The following is a 10272-nucleotide window of genomic DNA, read 5'->3' on the forward strand; positions in this document are numbered from 1 at the left end:
GGATTTGAGAAAATTTATTATTTTTTTAAATTTAAAATTAAAATAGTAAACTCAATGAACTAGTGGTCTTGGCCTGTCTAAATTGCAATCCAAATTTAAAATTTTCAATTTAACCCGTTTAAACTATAATCCAAACTTTAAAATTTTAATATTTTTAATTTTTTTTTATTTTTTGAGAGGCACGTGGGTTGGCCCATCTAACTCGCAATCCGTCTTGGATTGAAGATTTTTCAATCCGCCAAATTGATGACTCGATCAGTCTGCTCCGCCCCGTCATATGATAAATTTTTAATGGGTTAGTCTATCTCATCATGAATTAACCCATTTAATAACTCTATTAATGATCAATAAAAATAACTTCTATAATATCGAATCAATCATCTTCAAGTTCGAAAAATTGAATACTCTCTCAATCGAGTCAAATATCGTGCAGTATTTTTCAGGGAGAATAAAAAGGCTTTAATGAGTGAGGACCAAGAATTAATCAATGAACAGCTGTTGCAGCATCAGTGCACAAGCTGTAGCAATGATGATGTTAACTCGTTGCCTTACGTGACGGTACGACATTTGATAGATAGATTCATATAATAGCATGGTTCAAAATTCAATTAGGATAATGATAAATTTTATAATAGATTTTTAATTTGAAGGTCGGCTACTAGGCCTGATTGTCAATTTGTCATAAGTGCTTTTAGATTTACTCAATAGATGAATACCTGAATTATCAAAAATCTGAATTATAAAAAAAAATGATTTGTTGCCCTTGCCTCAGATATGATAAAGAGTAAGACGTTTGGTGGATTCACATAGTATTATGCATGTTTCAAAACTAAATTAGACAAGGATAGATTCACTACAATAAATTTGACTTTCTGCAGTATGTCATTAATGGCAGGACCCTTGATTGCGTGCTACGGATGTAATTTTTCGTAGCGCAATTAGACAAGGATAGATTCACTACAATAAATTTGACTTTCTGCAGTATGTCATTAATGGCAGGACCCTTGACTGCGTGCTACGGATGTAATTTTTCGTAGCGCGCGGGCCACGTGTTGCGGATGTATTATAACTTTCAACAGCTTAGAGTTATGCAGCACGCAATGTGCACTGCGGATAGCTTAATTGCGTGCTGCGGAAAGTTAAATTTGTTGTAGTGATTTTATAGTGGATTTTTGACTGTGGAGATCAGTTGTTGCCTTGTTGGGCAAATTATCATGAACGTAACTTTCGGATTTATTTGGTGGACGAATTAGGGAAGACCGTCCACCTCCATAAGTAGTTGGATCTAAGTCTTTGGTAACCTAAATTATCAAAAAAAAAATTTATTCCCTTTGTCCCCAGATATAGAATAACGATAAGACGTTTGATGGATTCACATAGTATCATGATTCGAAACTCAACTAGGGTAAAGGTAGATTTTATAATGAATTTTCAATTGCGAAAGTCAGTTGCTAGGTGAATTACCACGAGCAATTTTGGATTTATTAAATTATCAAAATAATAATAATAATATTTATCGCCCCCACACATGTGATACGATAATAAAACGAAGAAGATTAGAGTTGAATAAATATTTTAAAAATTAATTTTTAAATGTACATGAGTTATACTTCAAAATTCTCTAATATACAAACGAAGGAAAGACCATCTAGCTACCTCATCAAACAAATAAAAAATATAATATTTGTTTGTTTACTATGAAGGAGTTTACGTGGATGGATAGAGGGGAGGGAGGTACTCAAGGCTTCGATATAGATAATAGCTACTATAGTATGAATTTTTTTTATGACAAATTATTTGAAGTCTCTAAAAAAAATTTAAATTAAATGACAAATTATTTGAAGTCTCGAAAAGAATTTAAATTAAATGATATTTTTAATCCAAAATCAGGCAGTTACGAGTTTCATCCCATAATTAGTTGTAGAACTTTAAATAAACTTTGATTTGATATATTGTGTGTTCCGTAGTTCAATTCGAGTAAAAAATTATGGTATATGAAAGTTATAGTCTCCTAAATTTTAAGCAACTATAACTTTTGACTCGAATTAAACAACGTGATACATAATATATCAAATTGAAACTCGTTTAGAAATCTACAATTGATTACAGGGTGAAACTTATAACGATCTAATTTCAAGCTCAAAAAATATAGTTTACATGTTTTTCAGAGGCTTCGAATAATTTTAGTCTTAAATTTTTTTCGATATTATAACAGCTACGAAATTGTAGCTGCTATAACTGTATAGCAGTTATATATGAAATCATAGTTGCTACAATAATATATTAGTTCAATTGTAATTATGAATTCATAGATGTTATAACATACTCAATTTAGATAGGAGAAAGGATAATAATGTAAATAATATATTTAGGATAATTGTTTTATTTATTTATATATATATATATATATATAATATTAAACTATGAGGATATTTTGATAATTTTTTCTTAGTTGAAATTCTAATTTTACCCTTCTAAATTCTAATTTTGAAAATTTTGCCGCGTTCATGCCTGATTGAAACAACCAAACACCCCCTTATATATCGAAGGATCGAATTGTCTGATATTACAAGATAGATTTTACTTTTAGGCCCCCTTTAGTCGGGCTAGACTCGTATCCTTGACAATAATCTCCTCTAAAGGATCAAAGTGACTCGAGAAGGGGAACCAAATGACCTCAAGCTCATACATACCTTGCTCGATGTAGCTGGGAGACGAGGTTTGAATCGGTTGGCCAAGGCGGGCTTCTCTCTCGTTCGTCAAAAAGTTCAAAGAAAACTCGAACTTGTTCAACCCAAAAAATGTGGAAGAAGTGAAGTGTCTTCATTTTACACACATTTCATGCATACAACAAAAAGAATGTTGTTTGTTGCTCAGTCTTCCTTGAAGCTACAATGCAGCAACAGTTCATGAATTAATGCACACTAAATTTGTTCCTCTCTTCTGTTCTTCATGTTTCTTGTGTTTCTTCAAAGATCTCGTGCAGATTTCATGTCTTTGCTGTTCTTCAACGATCGATGCCTCCCTTCCCAGTAAACAAACCTCCAGAATAATTACCAATCGATCGATCGAGTAACATATGAGATAGCTTCATCTCACCCTAAAAGAGGATCGAACGAAAAAGACCAAGTCAATCGTAGCCCTATTCGAGGACCTATATTGTATTCAAAGGCTTGTCCAACCATCTTCGAAAGTATAATCTAATAGTACCTTAGATCCTCTCGATCGTGTTTACTCGGTCCTCTCGTCAAACCTACGAATAGAGTCTTGTTAGCGTGTGTTGGTCACGCTACTTTAGCATCTGATACCGTTTGTTAGGATCATTTACTACAATCAAAAGGCAGAGTTAGAGGTCACTAGTTCGATCTAACACCGAGTTAGAATCTCACTCGATCGAATCATATGAATTTTGATCAAATGTGTCTAAACCCATAGATCAGCATCTGGGCTAAGAACTGGGCCAAGGGTCCAGAAAAATGGGGCCCAACAAGTTGATCAGAATTTTGCTCATCTACTTACAATTCAAAATGGATCGATGGGGTCAGGCATGACTTGGGCCCGATTAATCGATTTTTTGGCATGTCAGTTTGGCTCGGCCGGTCTACCACGAGTGGTGGTAGGCAGACCTGACCGGTGACTTTAGGCTAGCCGCTTTGTTTTTGGACCTTGAACAAGAAGAAATACTAATGTTCGTGTTTGCTCGTAGTAAATATACAGTTTGATGGTTATTTGCTCGAAGAAGCCTAATCTTGTTATTTACAAGAGTGTTTGGATAAGAAAAGATAAGTTTGTAGTACCCTAAACTCCTCTATAAAAACGTGCATGTGTGAGACACTTGGTTGCTAGGAAAAGTTTTACGTCGAATATGAAGGCACAACTCGAGCATATACTATAGAACTCTTGCATTGACCGCGTTCCTCTACGAGTTTCGCTTAAGTATGCCTTCCTACAAGAACTTAAAGAATTGCTATCACCATGATGAAGTTTTAACCTTCATTTCACTCTGTTACGGGGTTAATCCGAAAGGCCCTTGGTCAGACTCGAGTTCAAGTCTGACCCCACCCCATGGGCCTAAGTCAGCTGAATCCGTATACTTGATCTACTAAGTCACCTAGTATAAACGGGCATCCATTCGGTCATATACTGGCCGAATCGCCTCATTCGGCTATTTGCTAGCCGAATCGCCTATTCGACCGTACGCTAGTCGAATCGCCTCATTCGGCCGAATCGCCCATTCGGCCATACGCTAGCCGAATCGCCTATCCGGCCATACACTGGCCGAATCGCCTCATTTGACCACTTACTAGCCGAATCGCCCATCCGGCCATGAGCTGGCCGAATCGCCTCATTCGGCTATCTACTTGCCGAATCCTTTCATTCGGCTATCTACTGACTTGATCCCCATTCAGTCATTGCTCAGCCGAATCACCTCTTCGACTGACTCCTATCCGCGTCGCCCATTCAACGTCCCTTTAACCTCATCGATCGTGCGGCCCCTTTCTTCTTCTGTAACGCCCGCCCTTACGTGGGCCTTGACGGACGTCACAGTTTATTCATTCATTCATACATTTATCTATCATATACGAAAATCTAAAAACTTTGCAGCGGAAACTAAAGCATTACGACAAAACATAGATTCGTATACAATAAATAAACTTAAAAGCATGATAAGTCTAGATGCTAAGTTCACATCAGGAAACAAATATAACATGATAGTTTTAGTCAACTACAACCCACAAGAATAATAGAAAATGTTTGTATGGCCAAGACTTGGTCAAGTCACCACCACACACATCATTCCAGCCTTGTCCCGCTGCCCCCCTTAACTCAGTGCCTGTTAGTTGGATCTGCAATATAAGGAAGAAATCTATAAGCACAGGGCTTAGTAAGTTTCTTTCCTACTCACAAAATCCGAATGCCACAAAAACATATCATTCCTGGCATACAACATAGAAGCATATTAACAGTTCATAATCATGTATATTCACTTACTTTAACATTCATAGCATATACCTTTAGCATGATAACCATTTGCTTTTTCAAAATATATTATCTTATTAGATAAACATAATCAACATTGTTGGGGTCCCCTGGCTTGTACCCATTCATTTCTCGCGCGCATTCCTTCAAGTAAGTACGAGATAGCTAGTCTCGACCTACCTGCATACTAGGTCTTCTCTAATGTCCTTCAACCTAGGGGCGTTCTAAAGGTGCCCATCCCTTGGATCCCTTTCGGGTTCCGGTACAAGCCTTTCATTAAAGTAAAATAACTTCCTACTTTCGTTTTCATTTTCACATGAATGTTCTTTAACATTTTCATGACATGACATGGTGAACATTCGCATTACATATCTTTGACATGAGGTATAACATACCCTATGATTAACAATATTCAGCCTTGACCCAAACCCTAATCTTCTTCAGGGTAGTCAACTTGACTGGTTGCGTTATAGTATCAATTAACCTTGGCCGTATGAGGATTCGGCTGAGCTAGGGCCGAATGAGGATTCGGCTGAGCTAGGGCCGAATGAGGATTCGGCGGCCGAATGAGGACTCGGCTGAGCTAGGGCCGAGGATTCGACTGCTAGCTAGGACCGAATGAGGACTCGGCTGAGCTAGGGCCGAATGAGGATTCGGCTGAGCTTGAGGATTCGGCGGCCGAATGAGGACTCGGCTTCGGGTATTCGGCTAGGTGTCGGCCGAATGGATAGTCGGCAATCTGATTGAGTATTCGGCTTCGGGTATTCGGCTAGGTGCCGGCCGAATGGGTATTCGGCAATCCGAGTATTTGGTTTCGAGTATTCGGCTAGGTGCCGGCCGAATGGGTATTCGGCTGGTGATGGCTGAATGAGTATTCGGCTGATGAAGGCCGAATGAGGATTCGGAGACTTGGTAATCGATCAACCGATCGATTACCCACTCTAATCGATCAAGTGATCGATCATTTGACGTAAATTTTTCCTCTTTAAACTTACTAATCAATCCGTTAGTCAATTACCGTTCTTGTAATCGATCCTGTGATCGATTACAACCCTCTCTGATACACACTACGAAACTCTGCTAAGTTCATTTCTGTCAACACTTTAACTTTTTCCAACCTAACAACAGATTCCCTGGTTATGTTTAACATGGTCACAGAAGTTTAACATGGTCACAGATCTCATGTAAATGTAGTTTGCTCTAACAAAACATGGTTAAAACAACCATACAACCATAAACCTGAGTGACAGTTAAACTTCAGAAGGAAAACCAGTAAACGATCGTAGCTATTACACTGCAGGTGAGGAAACTTACAGTGCTGATGCTAAACAAACCCTCTGTCAACCAGGAAGAAAGAAACCCTGTGACTCCCTCAGCTCTCAAATCCCAGCACCTTCGGCAATTGAAAGAAAGGAAGAAGAAGAAGGCAACTTCACCGCGGACGAAATAGCTTTGGCCTTCGTTGGCCTTCATGCTTATATAAAAGGTAGTACAGTAACGCAGATCTTAATTCCTCTTAATTTTGCCATTACGCCGTATTAAAACCAAACCGTAACGCCAGGAAACGTCTCCTCGTTTGGCATGGTTATTAGCTACTGCATGATCCCTTAACCTCTAGTAACATTCCCTCTATACTTTTAACAAGAATTATTTACTTGCACATATGGTCCAAGGCTTGCTATACATGGGAGGGGGTCCAAGGTTCAAATCCTTGCCCCTCCACACTTTCTTTCTTTTTTTTTCTTCCAGCAAAGCCTCCATGGAACCCATTACAAGCAACATTTTAGGCCTATACATCTTGAAAGCCCAAATTAGTATTTTATACTAATTCCTTTCTATCATAATTAATCCATCATTTCTAAATAAATATCCAGAAATTATTGAAGAAAATTTCGGGTATTACACTTTAATTAATTCCATCTCTCCGCGGCCTGCACGGATGGTGACAAGATGATGCTTTTCCGGCGATAGGACAAGGAACTCGATTATTCCTGCCACCTCATTAATCATGATGAGACGTTCCTTAAATGATGACATGACAGGTATACACGCTCATCTCCTCCTTAAAACGACCACTCCCCACATCAGGTAACTCTCTCTCTCAACCTCTCAACCTCTCTACTTTCTCAACGCTCAAGCTCTTTTACTGTTCATCTTCTTCCTCCCGCTCCTATCCCTAATTTGAGCGTCGGAGTGGTCGTGTTAGGGCACCCCCTGACCTTCCCACTGACGTTCTCTGTGTCCGCAGGCCTTCAAGCCCTTGAAGCTCTTCCTGTTCCCCACCAGCTCCAACGAAGCTCCAGGCGACCCTGAAGCCGCCATCGCCCTCAGCTCCACCCACTGTTCAACTCCTGCAGCGACGAAGGTCCGGTGACGTGTCCAGAGGTAGTTCTCAACCGGAACACACTCAAACCTCAAGAATTGAATAGCCAAGCTTTGAGTAAATAAGGAAAGTGATGTAGTTAGTGTGGTAAAGCACAGAGGATATTTGGTATGATATTGTCCACTTTGGACCTAAACCCTCATAACTTTGTTCTTGGACTCTCCCCAAAAGGTCTCATACCAATGGAGATACTTTCTATCCTTTTAACCCCATGATCTTTTCCATGTACTTTAGATGTGGGACTATGTTTGCACCCTTGCAACCCAACAATCCCCCCTCAAACAAAGGACCACAGGTCCCCCTCAACGTCGTTTTTGATGTCTGAATCCTCGATTCACCAGGACTTTTTGCCCCTCGGTCCACCCGACCTACTAGGACTTCTCACCTAGCCGCAGTTAGGACTTTTTGCTCCTCGGTTCACCCGACCTACTAGGACTTTCCCACCTAGTCGCAACTAGGACTTTTTGCCCCTCGGTCCACCCAACCTACTAGGACTTCCCATCTAGTCGCAACTATGACTTTTTGCCCTTCGGTCCACCCGACCTACTAGGACTTCTCACATGGTGTCTGGTCCTCTTAATTCAGACACGGAGCACTCACTTCCTTTGTTTAAGGTTCAAACCACATGGTTAGATCTGGATCATGGCTCATCCGACAGTTAGTCCGGTGAAGAGCGGTCTCGCTCTGATACCACTTGTTAGTACCGATAAAATCAAAATATCTCCACAATGGTATGATATTGTCCACTTTGGGCCTAAACCCTCATGGCTTTGTTCTTGGGCTCTCTCCAAAAGGCCTCATACCAATGGAGATATTTTCCATCCTTTTAACCCCATGATCTTTTCCATGTACTTTAGATATGAGACTATGTTTGTACCCTTGCAACCCAACAATCCCCCCCTCAAACAAAGGACCACAGGCCCCCCCTCAACGTCGTTTTTGATGTCTGAATCCTCGACCCACTAGAACTTTTTACCCCTCGGTTCACCCGACCTACTAGGACTTCTCACCTAGCCGCAGCTAGAACTTTTTGCCCCTCGGTCCACCTGACCTACTAGGACTTCTACCTAGTCGCAACTATGACTTTTTGCCCCTCGATCCACCCGACCTACTAAGACTTCTCACCTGGTGTCTGGTCCTATTGATTCAGACACGGGAGCACTCACTTCCTTTGTTTAAGGTTCAAACCACATGGTTAAATCTGGATCCGACGGTTAGTCTGGTAAAGAGCGGTCTTGCTCTGATACCTCGCTCTGATACCACTTGTTAGTACCGATGAAATCAAAATATCTCTACAATGGTATGATATTGTCTATTTTGGGCCTAAACCCTCATGACTTTATTTTTGGGCTCTCCCCAAAAGGCCTCATACCAATGGAGATATTTTCCATCCTTTTAACCACATGATCTTTGCCATGTACTTTAGATGTGGGACTATGTTTGCACCCTTGCAATCCAACAGAGGATGCATAAATTGTGCTCTAAATTTAGTTCGTAATTAAATCAAGAGACAAAGTTTTCTACCTCTAGGATTAGTCGGACGAAATGGAAAGCTATTTTAATTGTTTGGGTGCCCTTTTTAGGATGATTCTCTTCTCAAGATCATCACTGGCTCTATGGAAATTAGTTGGGTCAAATTAATGAGCAATGCATGATGCTGAATTTGAGATCAATTGATCGAAATTATTGAATTTGAGAGTGGTCCATGGTTGATTTGCTAAGTCACTATCAAGTTTGGCAATTGTTTAGGGTTAGGTTTTTAAAGTAAATCAACTTTCCTTTTTAATTCAAGTTATCAAAAATAATATTATACATAAAGTACTTTTATATAAAATAAAATCTTTATCAACTTGATCAAAATTATTTAAACTTATCAAAATCACTTTAACAGGGTTAAAATCAATATAAACTTATTATTGAACTAATCATTTAATGCTCTCTCTATATAGTATTTTTTATTAAGTTAAATTGATTTATTTTACTATATTGTTGTAGCAGTTACTTTATAACTATTATAACAATGATAGAAAAAGAATATTTTTAGTACAAGATTTTTTTAAAGAAAGAGTAGTTTTTACAATTCTAATAATTAAGGGCGCTCTTTTAATTTCTACCCTAATTTTTTTTGGTAAAAATTTTTATGGGAATCATCACAAGAAATTAAGTTCATTTTTTATTAATCATCAAAATAGTATCTCACCAATATTGACTTGAATTAAATAGTAGGCTAATGACTCTATTATTTACTTGAGTTGAATAAAATTTCATTTGTGCACGTATGGTATCAATTATGAATCTTAACTGTCATATATTGTAACAGCTGTGATTCGTATATGTTGTTGCAATAAGATTTTGATCAAGGTTAACTTAAGTTGAATAGGATCTCACCTATATATACTCAAGTCAACCTTGATCAAAATCTTATTGCAATAGATACAAATCACAGTTGTTACAATATATATAAATTGTGATTGTTATATATTGTAACAACTATAGTTTGTAGATATAATATTTGAACCGCTGTCTAAGGTAAGAAAAGTGCGATGATATTTTGATAATTAATAAAGAGCAAAATTCAAAAGAGCCTCCCTACTTTTTGAAATCTTCAAAGGGAGGTCTCTTTTTTATTTTTTTATTTTATTAGAAGGGCACCCCATCCCACCCCACCTCACCTCACCTTACTAACAACTGATGTACAATTACTCAATTGTCCTCCAGTACACTACCCCATTATTATTTCTGGCTTAAATTCTGAATCGGTTGGGTGAGTTGTAACAATTACGATTTTATAAGCTGTTACACATGATGTAACAATTACGATTTCATAGATGCTATAATGTATACTTAATTTGTTTAAAAATATCCACATTGTAGTAGCTATAATATGGATTCAATCTTGTTCACCTATA

This window comes from Curcuma longa, chromosome 13 (genome assembly GCF_044706935.1).
Source record: "Curcuma longa cultivar G26 ecotype Majalengka, Jawa Barat chromosome 13, ITB_CL_G26_1.1, whole genome shotgun sequence".
In the NCBI taxonomy this organism is placed as follows: Eukaryota; Viridiplantae; Streptophyta; class Magnoliopsida; order Zingiberales; family Zingiberaceae; genus Curcuma; species Curcuma longa.